The 14,688-nt window shown below is 39.2% G+C and overlaps 1 pseudogene; it reads right to left on the reverse strand.

The window, feature by feature from the left end:
- Positions 1–8,299: 8,299 nt before the first annotated feature.
- On the reverse strand, positions 8,300–14,251 carry LOC141500256 (serine protease 33-like; annotated as a pseudogene).
- Positions 14,252–14,688: the final 437 nt, after the last annotated feature.

Here is a 14,688-nt window from a genome sequence, read left to right on the forward strand (position 1 = left end):
GAACGCCCCTTAGAGACGGACGGCGCGCCGAGGGGGACAAGCTTCCTCGCAGTGGGCGGGGCGAGCCCGGCCGGAGCATGCGCGCTTGCTCGGGTTGGGGGGAGGGCTCTCCCCGCGGCCCGGGCCTCGTGATCCCGTCTAACCACGTGCCGCCGCCAGACGCGGCCCCAGATGCCACCGGCCGCGTGGCCCTGGGCAAGGCGCTGCAATCTCGATTTGCTTCTCAAACGTGAATGGGCACGGGGGCCGGAGGCAGGAGGACCCGAGTTCAAGTCCGCCCTCAGACACTTCACAATGACCTAGCCGTGTGCCCTCGGGCAAGCCGCTTAACCCCACTGCCTTGCAAAAAACCTAAAAAAAAAGAATGAAGGGCAAACATCATCCAGGTGTTCGGCATCAAGAGGCAGCATGCAGAACCCAGCTCCTCTGACTGCAGAATTGGTGCAGGATGACGTCCGGAAGAATCACGTCTCAGAGAGTTAAAAGATGTTTTATTACAGGGCCACGAGGTTATTAGAGGACAAGCAGCTAGCAGGGGAGAACCTAGGATTTATATCGGGGTATAGGGTTATGTCAGGATGCTCAAGGATGATAAAGGCTCGTTGGGGTTAATAGCTGGCTATCTCAATATACTTTTATCTCCCTGTCCTTGTAGGATCTTCCCAGTGCTAGATTGGATGGGTGTTGCATCTAGTTGGCAGGACACAGGATACCCAAATGACTGTCATCAATTCAAGGTCCGGTGCCGGGAGGAGAACTGTTCTCACGATGGTAGCAAGGAATGTTAGTTATAAGAACATAATTTCTCAGGATGCACAGTCAGCATAGGAAGACACAAGAGGAATTATTTGTTATCTTTCTAGTACTTCCACAGCATCAGAATCAGTGGATTACAGCTCATTTCGACCAAGTCCATTACCCAATCACCAATAATATATTATTAGAAGGAGCCCTGGGTGGGAAATATAAAGAAAGGGTTTCTAGTACTCTCTGCCACCGACTTCATTATGTTCAAGCCACAATTCCTTTCCCTCTAAAATGAAAGGACAAAAACTAGATGAACTCTAAGAGTCTCTCCCAGCTCTGAGTTTTAAATATAAGCTTGAGGTTTCAGTGTAGCATCTAGATGGAGTTCTTTTGTTGAATTGCTTTGGGTTGGTTTTTTTGTGTGTGTGTTTTTTGGGGTTTTTTTTCAGGATTTTGCAAGGCAAACGGGGTTAAGTGGCTTTCCCTAGGCCACACGGCTAGGTAATTATTAAGTGTCTGACCGACTTTGAACTCAGGTACTCCTGACTCCAAGGCAGGTGCTTTATCCACTGCACCACCTAGCTGTCCCTATGTTGAATTGTTTTTCAGTTATGTCCAACTCTGTGACAGGATTTGGAGTTTTCTTGGCAAAAATACTGGAGTGATTTGCCATATCCTCCTTCAATTTATTTTACAGATGAGGAAACTGAGGCAAACAGGGTTAAGTAACTTTTCCAGAGTCACCTAGCAAATAATTTTCTGAGACTAGATTTGAACTCAGGAAGATGAGTCTTTCTGACTTCTGGCAGAGTGCTCTATCTACTTCACCACCTAGCTCTCATAAATAGGATTAAAATATTAATCCAGATACAGATTTCCAAAGTGATAATTAATCTCAAGGGAACACATAAAATCCCCAAGAGTCTTAGACCTTAGATTTAGGTCAAAAGAAAAATTACAGTTTATAGGATCATAGATTTAGGAAAGTTCTAATTCACCCCCTAGAGTATATGGCCCACAGTAGTCTCTCTTCTGACCTCCAGTTCTTCATCATCTATTGGACATCTCCAACTAGATATCACTTAGAAATTTCAAACTCCACATATCCAAAATGAAATTCATGATCTTTCCCCCCAAATTCTCTCCTGTTACTAACTTTTCTATTTCATATAGGAGAAGGAGAGCATCCAATCAGCAGATTTGCAATCTCAGAGTCAACTTCACAGGTGTACTCATAAGGCTTGTTGGAGGGTACATTGATGACTCAAAAAAATCATGCTTTTTGTCTCTTTTGAAAAGTTTCATTTTAAAGTAAGGGGCAACTAGATGGTACAGTGGACGAGATGCTTGACCTGAAGTCAGGAAGAATCATCTTTCTGAGTTCAGATCCAGTCTCATTAGCTGTCTCATTAGACCTTGGACAAGTCATTTAACCCTGTTTACCTCAGTTTTCCCATCTGTAAAATGAGTTGGAGAAGGAAATGACAAACTAATTCATTATCTTTGCCAATAAAACCTCAAATGGGGTCATGAAGAGTTTTTTCTGTGTATGAAAAAGCAACTGAACAACAATTATGAATGTTCATTTCCTTGATAAATAAAAATGAGTTTAGAACTAAACTCCAAATGTACATCCTAATTAAATGATGAAATATGCTATTCTTACATATGGCCATCTTTGTCTTTTCCCTCCCCTCCAGTGAGTTGCCAAGTCTTGTCAAATCTACCTTTCCATTGTCTTTCACATTTATCCCCTTCTCCCCACTTGCAGGACCACCATTTTAGTTCAAGCCCTCAATATTTCTCACCTGAAGTATTAAATAGCCTCCTATTGGGTCTCCCTGAATTTTCTACAATCTATTTTCCATATTACTAATAAATTGCTATTCTTAAAACACAGGATTGGCCACAACAATCCTCTGTTCACCAAGTCTAGTAGTGGCCTCTTACCTTTAGGGTAAAATGCAGACTCTCTATTTGGAATTTAAAGTCATTAATGATCTGGTTCCAGTTTAGTTTTCTAAGCATTTTGTAGCTATGTTGTACTTTGTGCTCTTTTATGCAGCCTTTGTTCTAATCAAACAAGCTTACTCAGTGTTCCTAGCACTCAGGATTCCATCTCCTGCCTATTGGTCTCTGCCTGGAATGCACTCCCTTCTCACCCCCAACCCTCAGAATCTCTACTTCATCCAAAACCCAGCTTCTAACAAATGCCTATCCTGATACCCTGTGTTAGTGCCAACTAAACTTTGGCTGCCACAATGCATTCCATAAAGTCTGGTTTGCATAAACTTTTCCATAATGTATAGAAGAATATATTGGTTATTTAGGATTTTAGGAACTGGAAGTGCAATCCTTTTTCTGTGTGTGTAAATAAACTGACATTGCTTGTATAATTCGGGATTGACCAATGAGATCCTAGGTTTTAGAGCATGCATTCCTGGTGGATTATACATGAGGAATATTCTCTGCCTGTTGCTTTTTAGGCATGCATAAATATAGGGACCCTTTCCCTCACTTCAGTGTATGCACAAATATCCTAATTCCTCTCAGCTTAATGCTTGGTGACCAAAAAAAAAAAGCCTTTTTAATTGACTGTTGAATGGCAAATAAGCATAAATACAAAAGTTCACTAAAAGATGTGTCACTATTTCCTGGTGGATTTCAAATGAGGAGGAATGCTTGCTGTGAACTGTCAGGTGAACTGTTGCTATAATAATTTGATGTTTGACCTTCATTCTCAAGGAAGACTATGACATCAGGGCGGCAATGCCACAAGCACATGAACTGAATTTGAGTGAGGAGGGCTGTGCTAAGTCACCATCCTCACTTTCTCCTCCAGAGTCATTTGGGTTCAGTGCCCAGATATGAATTAGGACTGGACATGGCCCTGGATGTGAGGCAATCAGGATTAAGTGACTTGTCCAAGATCACCCAGATAGTAAGGGTCAAGGGTCTGAAGCTGGATTCAAACTCCCATCCTCCTGACCCCAAGGCCAGTGCTCTATATACTCTACCACCTATATGCCCAATGATTTAGGATAAAGAAAGATGAGGATGTGAACAAAAGTGGTAGGTGTGAGAGAAGAGAGATTTTGAAGCAGCTAGGTGACCCAGTGGATAGTGCTCTGGACCTAGAGTCAAGAAGATCTGAATTCAAATCCTGCCTTAGTTACTGTGTGACCCTGGGTAAGTCACCTTCTGTTTTCCTGAGTTTCTTCAACTACAAGGTGAAGATAACAACAGTACCTACCTCAAAGAGTAGGAAGATCAAGTGAGATCATTGTAATATAGTGCCTGGAACATAATAGAAGGTAGGAAGAATCTGTCATCACTGCCACTCCCCTCCCCAACTAGCAGAACCAAGATAGTAGGTGAAGACCTGACTAGACAAAGCCCCACTTTGCTTACCTCTCCAGTCTTAGCTCTAGCTCTCTTCTCCTCCAGTCCAATGTGTAGGATAACTAGGTTCTGATTTACCTCCTTCTATTCAATAGTAGTAGGCTAATCCCCTCCAGATTCTTTATCTTGAGGACCAACATCCAAATGTATCCTAAAGATATTGGGTCATCTGCCCAGCGGATGAATCCAGGATCTACCCTGCAGCTAAACTTTCCTATATGTGTTTCTTTTCTAATTAGAGTTTTAAGATCCTTGAGAGCAGAAAAATATTCATTTTCTGTTTGTATTACCCATATTTAGCAGAGTATTTGGCACATAGTAAGCAATTACATGTTTTTTTTAATTCCTCCCCTCCCCCCTTCCTTCCCCCTTCCTTCACCTCCCTTTTCCTTCCTCTCTTCTTTCTTTCCTTCCTTCTTCCCTTTGAATGAAGGTTATTTTATCACAAAAAATAATTTATTTAGACAGCAATTATTGCTAAAAACCAGGATGTAATATGGACATGAGAATCTAAGCATTTCCCCTTTTCAATTATTTCCAAAAGGAAATACTCCAAAAGGAACTTAAATCCACCTGATTAAATGAATAGGTAACTAAGTTGTACCCCTGGTTTCTAATGCCTTCTCTCCAAATTACTTTGTTTTTACTTTGTATTTTTTGTCTACTTTTTCTGTGTACATTTTGCTCTCCCCAAGTATAATATGAGTTTCTTGAGAGCAGGGAATACTTTCTTTGGATCTTTTTCTCTCCCATCCTCTAGAGTAGGGCTTTGAACATAATAGGCTATTTTGTACATTCTTGTTGAATGAATAAATGAACCCCCCCATTTTAAATTTAAGAAATTGAAGCCCAGAGGGATGAAATCCTTGACTATGTTGCAAATAGTAGAGCCAAAATTTTAAATCAGATCCTTGGCCTCCAAATATAATACTTAATCTTTCTTATCTTTTTTCTTTTTTTTAAATTCTAAATTTAACAGACATCAACAATCATGAACATTTCAACATACAAGGCTCATAAAAAGGGAATTGAATCTAAAACTTTGAACCTATTACAAACAGATTAATTTTGTTTTTAGTGTACAGGAAATCCCAATGAGGTCCTAGGTCTTAGAACATGCATTCCTGGTGGATTATACATGAGGAATATTCTCTGCCTGTTGCTTTTTAGGCATGCATAAATATAGGGACCCTTTCCCTCACTTCAGTGTATGCACAAATATCCTAATTCCTCTCAGCTTAATGCTTGGTGATCAAAAAAAGAAAAAAGTTACAATAAGTTACAGTTTTGCACTGAGATTTTAGGGACACCCTGTGAATTAAATTTAACATGAAAGTACCAATATTGTCCTGCACAACTGTGACTTCTGCTTTCTTCTGTGTAATTTTTATGTCTTATTGAGATTCTTTTCTTTATTTTCTTCTTTTTTGCATCATTATCACTACATATCCACTCTTTCTCTACATTCATCTCAGATTAAAGCCCTCTTGTGTGTATATATATATATATATGTATATATATATATATTATATATATATTAACTTAAAGCAGATTCCCACAATTCAGTGGTCTTCATGCCACACCATGTTGTTTCTCTAAAGTAAAGAGATAGAAGACCAAGAATTGAGCCTTAATAATAAACAATATTTGTATAACTTACTATGGACCAGGTATTATGCTAAGCTCTGTACATTAGAGCCTCACAACAATCCTGGGAGGGGAGGTTGCTACTATTAGTTCTATTTTATTCTATTTTAGATTTTTTTTTTTAGGTTTTTGCAAGGCAAATGGGGTTAAGTGGCTTGCCCAAGGCCACACAGCTAGGTAATTATTAAGTGTCTGAGATCAGATTTGAACCCAGGTACTCCTGACTCCAAGGCCAGTGCTTTATCCACTACGCCACCTGGCCACCCCTGTAATTTTCAACAATCATTTTTTGGGCAAGGTTTTGAGTTTTATATTTTTCTCCTTCCCTCCCCCTTCCCTCCCCCCCCATAGAAAGCAATCTGATATAGGTTCTAACATGTATAATCATACTAAACATAGGTCTATATTAATCATGTGGTAAAAGAAGAATCAAATCAAATCTAGGGAAAAAATTCAAGAATATTAGTTCTGTTTTACAGATGAGGAATATGAGGCAGACTTAGTTTAAGTAACTTGCCCAGGGCACTTATTAGTGTCTGAAACTGGATTTGAACTCAGGTCTTCTTGATTCCAGAACCTGCATCATTTTTCCCACTGTGGCATCATCTAGCAAGATCTACCCCAACTCTTGCCCCAGTCCTATGCCTGTAATAGTGATGTTATTTAGTCATTCAGTCTTGTAGGAGTTTTTGTGATTCCATGGACTATAGCAAGTATCATTGTCCATGGAATTTTTTTTTTTGACAAAGATTTTGGTCTAGCTGCCATATCCTTCTCCAGCAGATTAGGTCAAACTGTGGTTAAGGGACATGTCCAGGGTCACAAAGTGAGTGTTTGAAGCCAAATTTAAACTCATGATCTATCCACTGAGCAATCTAGCTGCCTCTGTTAAAACAAAAATAGTGTAATAAATGTTACATTTTGGTATAGTGGCAAGAATATTGAATAGAAATTAGAATTTGAAGGCTTGAAGCCTGACTGACACTTACTTAGTTTCTTCCTCCGTAAAATGAGAATAATACTGCATTTATAATCCATACCTTTATGGGTTGTGATCAAAGTACTTTGTAAACAGAAACTTTGTAAATGAATGAAAGTTATTCTTATTCCTTCTGTGTATGCCACTGATTAACTATGTGACCTTGGACCACTCATTTTTCACTCAATAGACCTCTGGTTCATCATCTCCTAAACTTAAGGGGCTGGGCATGGGGGAGTACTCCAGGACTCCTAAGTTCCTTCTAGCTGCCTGTAGAGAACTGAAAGAACAAGAGTCCCTAGGTATGGATCCCAAGGCCTTTATCCTCCTTTTATAGTATCATAGATTTAGGAGGGACCCTAGAGGTCATTGAATTCAATCCCCCTCATTTTTTAATAGATGTTGAAACAGAGACCCCCAAAAGGATAAGAGACTTTCTGAAGATCAAATCACTGGTAAGTGTCAGAAATAGGCTTTGCACTCAGCTCTTTCTGGCTCCAAGTTTGTAATTCCATTTACTACACACACTACTCTACTTTGTAGAATCATAGAATCATGTTGTACATAACTAACAAGAGGTAGGATCCTAGCCCAGGTCTTCCTGATTCCAAGCCCAGTATTCCATCCAGTACACCATGCTGTCTTTTCTCTTCGCTGATACTTCCCTTTCAATTTGTTGATGACCATTTGTAGGAACATGGGAGGGCTAGCAGAGTCTATGCCAATTGATAATGTTTGCCCTTCAATCTCGAAGAAGACTGTGACATCAGGGAAGATGATGCCATGACAAGCACATGAATTGGATCTGAGTGAGGGGAGTATTGTGCTAAGTTACCAGCCTCACTTTCTCCTTCAGAGTCATCTGGGTCCATTGGCCAGATATGAATCAGGATGACTGGAGATGGCCCTGAATGTGAGGCAATCTAGGTTAAATGACTTGCCCAAGGTCACACAGCTAATCAGTGACAAATATCTGAGGCTGGATTCAAACTCCTATCCTCCTGACACCAAGACCAATGTTCTATCTTTTGTGCCAGCTAGCATACATTCACCCAGACATCCCACTTCTACTTCAAATTGAATATATCCAAAATTAATCTTATCTCTCTCATCCCTTCCTGTTTTGGTCGATGGTACCACTAGTTCCCCATTCTTAAAACATGGAAGCCATCCTTGATTCCTCTTTTCTTTCCCATACCCAATCTCTGGACACTGAAGACCTTGTTGACTCAGGCTTGATCATCTTCTTTAGAGTTTGCAAAGCATTTTCTGTAAACACTGTGAAATGCCAGAGGTATTATCCCCCCCCCTTTTACAGATAAAATCTGATTTACAGATAAAATCTGATTTACAGATAATTCTACTAGTCTGAGATTTATCTTGAGCTTAGAAAAATTTCAGTGTCCCTTGATACTTCCTGTTTTGACATCAATATGATCATTTTTTTTTAACTCTGCAAGGTCTCAAAGGATTTTTCAAATAATGCACCAATGAATTTAGAAAAAATGTTTTTATTTGCTTGAATAAATATAGAGATGCAAAAGTTTCCTCATATTTGGGGTGGGGGTGGGAAGTAATACCTGGGGAGAATAGTTGGAATTAGATAGATAATGACTGAGGGAAACCGTAGAGCACCTATTCCTTTTAAGATGAAATTCAGTACAGGTTAAGCAATTTGCCAGTATTTATATAGCTAGCAAGTACTAGAGTCAGGAAGATGTGGGTTCAAATTCTTCTTCAGACACTTGTTTTATGGAATTTTGCCTTAGGAAAAACTCTTCACAATTTTGACTTTAGGAAAGTTGGCCTGGATCCAGGTGCTGATGGAATAAATTGGGATATAAACTTCAGGGAGGCCATTAGAAGAGCAAGGTCCCCAGGTTATCACTCCTACCAGCACCCACTGACCAGCATAGAAGCAAAGAAGAGGACTGCCATTTGCTACCTAAAAGGAGAGAGGAGAGTTACTGGGTCAGTGGGCAGCATGCTTGAGGAGAGGGAGGAGAGGAAAGGAGACCAAAACAAATTGGGGGACAAATATTCTGCTTTGAGCCTGCATAAGGAGAGATGGAGGAGAGATGGGTCCAGGCAGACAGTCCTCACCATGATCTCTGGAGAACTGTCAGGAGGGCCAGTGCATAGGGTCCCATTTAGCATGCTTATCTCTGGACTGAGGCAGTCAGATTGGAACTGGAAGATGGCTTGACAATTTGTTCGAGACATGAAAGGCATCTTAACAACCCACAACTCATCAGGTGGGATGTAGGGATCTGGGGGAGATTAAAAGAAGATGGGAGGCTGACCCCTTTTTCCTTTAGCCTGTGGTCAAGGTTGGAAGGGGTCTAGAAGGAGAAAAGAATTATTTCTTCCACACCTCAAGTTCAGTTCCCAGCATCTTTAAGGAGAAATGAGAAGTCTTAGAGAGAGGAAGTTGAATAATCTGCTTCCAATTTGGTTAGGAAGGTCTCTGAGAAGTAAGGTTTGGGTTAAGCTTTTACCATTCTCCATTCACAATGTAGGCATTCTAATTTCAGTTTCTATACTATGTGACTTGGCTAAGACCCTTATAACACCAACTCATATTCATACAATATTTTATACTTTTTCAAAGTACTTCACATTCATTATCTAATTTTTATAACAATCCTGTAAGGCATTTATCCAAGGCCCATGAGAGATTTAATGCTCAAAAGCAAACTAAAAGAGTTTTAGAGATTATTTAGTTATAACACACACACACACACACACACACACACACACACACACACACACACACACACAAACTGAAGTCCAGAAAGGGCAAATGATTTGTCCAAAGTCACACAGTGAATTAGTAATGACAGCGATGGGACATGAACCTGCATCTCCTAACCTCCAGTCCAGTGTTCATATTTTTCTACAGTCTCCTATGTCTATGAAATCTATCCTAATACCAGCTATATCTCCCTTTTGTGGCCCCAATTTGGTCCCAACCTCTACCATCCAACTATTGTATCTTGGTCACATGATCTCCTGATCTCATCAATTTTCCTTACCAAAATCTGATTTAAAGCCTTGAGTTCAGCAGGTATTCTTACAAAGGTAAAAATGGGGACCCTGGATCAGAGATATGAGGTAGATAGAACTACTGATGGAAGGAGGCTGTGTCAACTTCACCAGAACAAGACTTCCAGGCCTGCTATCCACAAGGCTCCTGGGTATTGGGATCAGTTCCTCAACAAGAGACAAGACTTCAGCATTCTGTAGATTCAACCGTCGCCAACCCAGACCCACCGTGAAATGGGAAAGAGGAAAGCTATAAGGGAGAGACAAGTGTTGAGAAAAGCAACTTAAAAGGAGCGTAGCAGTCAACAGAGAGAATAGTAATACTGTCCAGACTCCCTCTAAGGCCATCCCTCCTCCAGACTTCTTTTGAGGGTACTCTTCTACCTATCATCCAACTTGAGTCATCCCTGCCTTTTCATTCTTCCTCAGTCTGTCTTATCCACTCAGTTGCCCAGTTTTGTCTCTTCCACTTCTCCAATATCTCTTGCATATATCTCCATTCAAATCAGTTCACTGGTTCAGATGCTCATCTTTCTTGTGAACTATTCCAACTAACTCTCCTTTGATCTACTTTCTCCCTTTTCCAGTCCATCTTTCACATAACTGACAAATGGATATTCCTAAAGCCCATATCTCTCTCCTGCTCAAGAAGCTCCAGTGGCTCCTCAGGGTCTTTGGGATGAAACAAAAACTTCCTGTTTCCCAGCTTTCTGATCATTATCGCATTCAAATTTATTCTCATATTGATCCTGCTGTAGAGTCCTCATGAAAGATATTCCTTTTAAACCTTTGAACAGTCTGTTTCCTAAACCAACAATGCTCTCTCCCCTCACATTGACTTCTTGGAATCCCTACTCCATTCCAGATTCAACTGAAGTACCACCTTTTTATAAAGGACCTTTCCTAATCCCCCCCCATTGTTAGAGTTCCCATCCCCAGTTACTATATATTTCATATTAATATATATATATATATATATATATATATATATTCCCTTCAGTAGAACATATTTTCCTCAAGGGGAAGAGGCTGGAGAATGGAATTGTCTTGTTAACTAATACACAGCACTTGGTACATAATAGGTGCTTAATAATAAAATTATGTTTGATTAATTGATTCAGTAAATTGATCTAAACTGTCTCAACAAAAAAGGATCTAAACATTGGGGAGGGCTGGGTCCCCCTTCCTCCTTCCCTCCCTCCCTCCCTTCCTTCCTTCCTTCTTTCCATCTAGACATAGAGGACTCCATGGAAAGACTTGATGGTAGGGCCAAAATGACTGTTGGTGGGGACAGCTCTGATCAGCCAAATGAAGATTCATTCTAGACTTCCTTTCCTAATCATCTCCTTAGCACTCACCTTCCAAAGCAGCTGATTAAAGTGATCATCCACTCTGAAGAGATGAGGGTTCCTTCACAGCGGTACCTAGTATCCAGGAAAATGCTGGCTATCCAGGGTCATGAATTAGGGCTATCTTTCTTGATGAGGGCTTCAATGGGACCATATCCTGATGCAGAAAGAACAAGGTATTAAGGGATCTGCTGTTTAGGAACTTGAGGAAGAAGCTCGAGGAAACATGTCCTGGATACTTGAGAGGAGAGAAACCTCCCTAGCCTTTGGGAGAGCAGAGTCCTTATATAGCTATATCCTGAAGACATATGTGACTAAATAGGGAGAGGGAGAGTGTATCTTCCCACAATACACTGCACTTTCCTTCCTAACATATCATTTTTCATCAATTTTCATGCATTCATCATTCTTTTATTTGTTAATTTATTAATTAACATTCCAGAAATATCTATGCTATACAACCCCATGCTAATACACAAGGGTGTAAGCTTTATCCTTGCCTTTAGGAATATGTAAATTATATGGGGAGATAGGCACATTGGTATAAATGCAATGTTAAACAACATGGGGTGATGATCAACCTTTGTGGACTTGCTCACTCCATCAGTGCAATAATCAGGGACAATTTTAGGGGATCTGTGACAAAGAATATCAACTGTATTCAGAGAAGGAACTATGGAGTTTAAACAAAGACCAAAGATTATCTTCAAGTTTTAAAAAGCCATCTTATTACATAATTTGGCTATCTTTAATATTTTCTTTCTTCCTTAAGGATATGTTTTTTCTCTCAACACATTCAATTTCTATCTCCACATATCATAAACAAATGTAAAGACTATATCAGATTGCCTTCTGTTGGGGGAAGGTGGGAGGAAGGGGGGGCAGAAATTGTAAAATTCAAAACCTTGCAAAAATGATTGGTAAAAACCTACTATTGTATATAATTGGAAAACAAATAAAATATATAATTTTTAAAAAATGAATGCAATGCTAGCATATCAAATTGGGGCAAGTGAATAATATATAAATTATATATTATAGGAGGTCAAATGATTATAGGTTGGGGCAGTCAAGAAACCTCTCAGAAAATTTAAAAATTTAAAAAGAAATTTAAAAAATTTAAAAAGAATTTCTAAGGATATAAAATGTCTAAATATAAAGATAGGAAGAGAAAATATTTCTATCAGGAGAAGAATATGAGACAAGGCATGGAAGCAGGAATCACAAGATGTACTTTAAAGATGAAAAGTAGGCTAACTTGCTGAAACAGAATATTTGTACAAGAAGAGGAAATAAGGATGACATTTTCCATAGGGTTGTGTAGACCTTGAGTGATAGAATAAGCATTTGCTCTTTATTCAACTGACAATGTTGAGCTATATTATTGATAATTTGTGAAGAGGGATGTGACATGATGAAAGTAGCATTTAGAAGAATTCATCTGGTGGTAATTATGATGCAGAGGATAGAATATTGGGCATGGAATCAGGAAGGCATGGTTTCAAATCCCATCTCTTTCTATTTTGTGACTTTGGATAAATTATCATTAAGTTGTCTTGGGCAACTTCCTAAAACCAAATCATAGATCCTTCAGGCTTTTATGTAATATAGTTGAGGCTGGTAAGAGTGGGATGAAGATGAGAGCAGTAGATACTGAAAGAGCAAAAGGGAGACTTATGGCAAAAATCTAGATATTAGATTGTTTTAAACAAAATTCCCAATTTTCTTTTTTAGTGTTTTATTTTTTCTCATTTTCTGTTATCATTTTTTTTAAATTAAAGAGATGGCCATTTACATATATTTTCTTCAGCAAGCATATTAATAAGTAAAATTTTAAAACCTTTTTTAATGAATGAATGAAAATCTATCTTCTTTCCAAGAAAAAGAAAACCCTGTGACAAATATGCAAACTCAAACAAAGCAAATTCCCTTACTGTCAAAAAAAAAAGTCTCACTTTTTACCCTAAGTTTATCGCTAGCATTAGTATAAAGGTCTTGGGCAAATTATTTTCTCTCTAAGTTTTGGTTTCTTTATCTCTTAAAATATCCATTTTCAAAACTGTTCAATGAGGATTAATATACTTGCTCTACCTACTTTATGGAATTGTTGTTAGGAAAACATTTTGTAAATTGTAAAATACTGAATATGAATGTGAATATTCAGTATTGTATGGGAAAACTGATCATGAAGAAGGGATATAGTATCAGGCCAAAACATTCCAGATAAATATAGAGACCCTAAAGAAAGCAAAAATCTCTGGAATTGTCTGTGAAATAGTATGGAAACACCTTGCACAAGATACCAGTTTGTCATTCCACAGTATCCCCAGGCAGAAACCTCAGAATCATATTCAATTCCTCCCACTAGAACATAAATAGTCTCTGCTTCTCCTCTCTACCCTTTGATAAAAAGTCATATTTATAGATTCCCTTAAAGTTTGCCAAACAAACTGTCATTTTCTGTCTGTCATTTTTCTCCATAATACTAATGGGGAAAGGTGTTTCAGAGAGGTTGTGACTTGTCCATAACCACATAACTAGTAAATGTCTGAGGAGAGTTTTGAAACTAGTTCTTTATCTTTTTCCTAGAAAACTATCATTCAAGATTTGCAAAGCTCTCTCTCTCTCTCTCTCTCTCTCTCTCTCTCTCTCTCTCTCTCTCTCTCTGGTCAGATTTTCACTTAGATTTTCTTGACTCTGGGTCCAGTATTCTGTTCACTGCATTACTTAGGGACTTTCTACATTAAGCTATCTCTGTATTCCCATCTAACTTCTGCAGGACCCCAAAAGGAAATTGAGTTCATTCCCAAATTAATGTGAATCTGAGTCTCAAACAAGACTGTGAACTCTGAAAGTTCAAAGGCTCTGATCCTCAGGTCCCAGCACCTCCATTATAGTCCCTCCCTCTGCCAAACTTAATTTCCCTTCTCTGAGATCCAGCATCTTGTGCCTCAAGGTTCCATACCCATTATCCAGTCTCTTAACCTGCCCAGATACCATACCTGGCACCAACAGCAGCAGCAGCAATAACAGGAATACATATAAAATAGCACCCATATCTCCCTGTTTCACCACAAATCTTGCTTCTTTTTCTTGTTTGACCCACTTCCTATTCTGTGTACCCTTTCTATTACCTCACCCCTCCTCTTTGGGCAGGGTCTATGTCACTAGTAGATAAACAAAAGGAGAACTGAGAAACTTTTTTTTTTAGTTTTTAGATTTTTTGCAAGGCAAATGGGGTTAAGTGGCTTGCCCAAGGCCACACAGCTAGGTAATTATTAAGTGTCTGAGGCCAGATTTGAACTCAGGTACTCCTGACTCCAGGGCTGGTGCTCTATCCACTGTGCCACCTAGCCACCCCCAAGAACTGAGAAACTTTCTTGAATGGAGGGAGGAAGGTGGGGGAAAGAATCACTTTCTTCTTGGGGAAGTCATTCAGAGATATAGATGGTGAAAAGCACCTTAAAGATCATCTAGTCTAGCCTTCTCATTATATAGATGAGAAATCTGAGGCCTGAA

Source organism: Macrotis lagotis, chromosome X, assembly GCF_037893015.1.
Source record: "Macrotis lagotis isolate mMagLag1 chromosome X, bilby.v1.9.chrom.fasta, whole genome shotgun sequence".
Taxonomy (NCBI): Eukaryota; Metazoa; Chordata; class Mammalia; order Peramelemorphia; family Peramelidae; genus Macrotis; species Macrotis lagotis.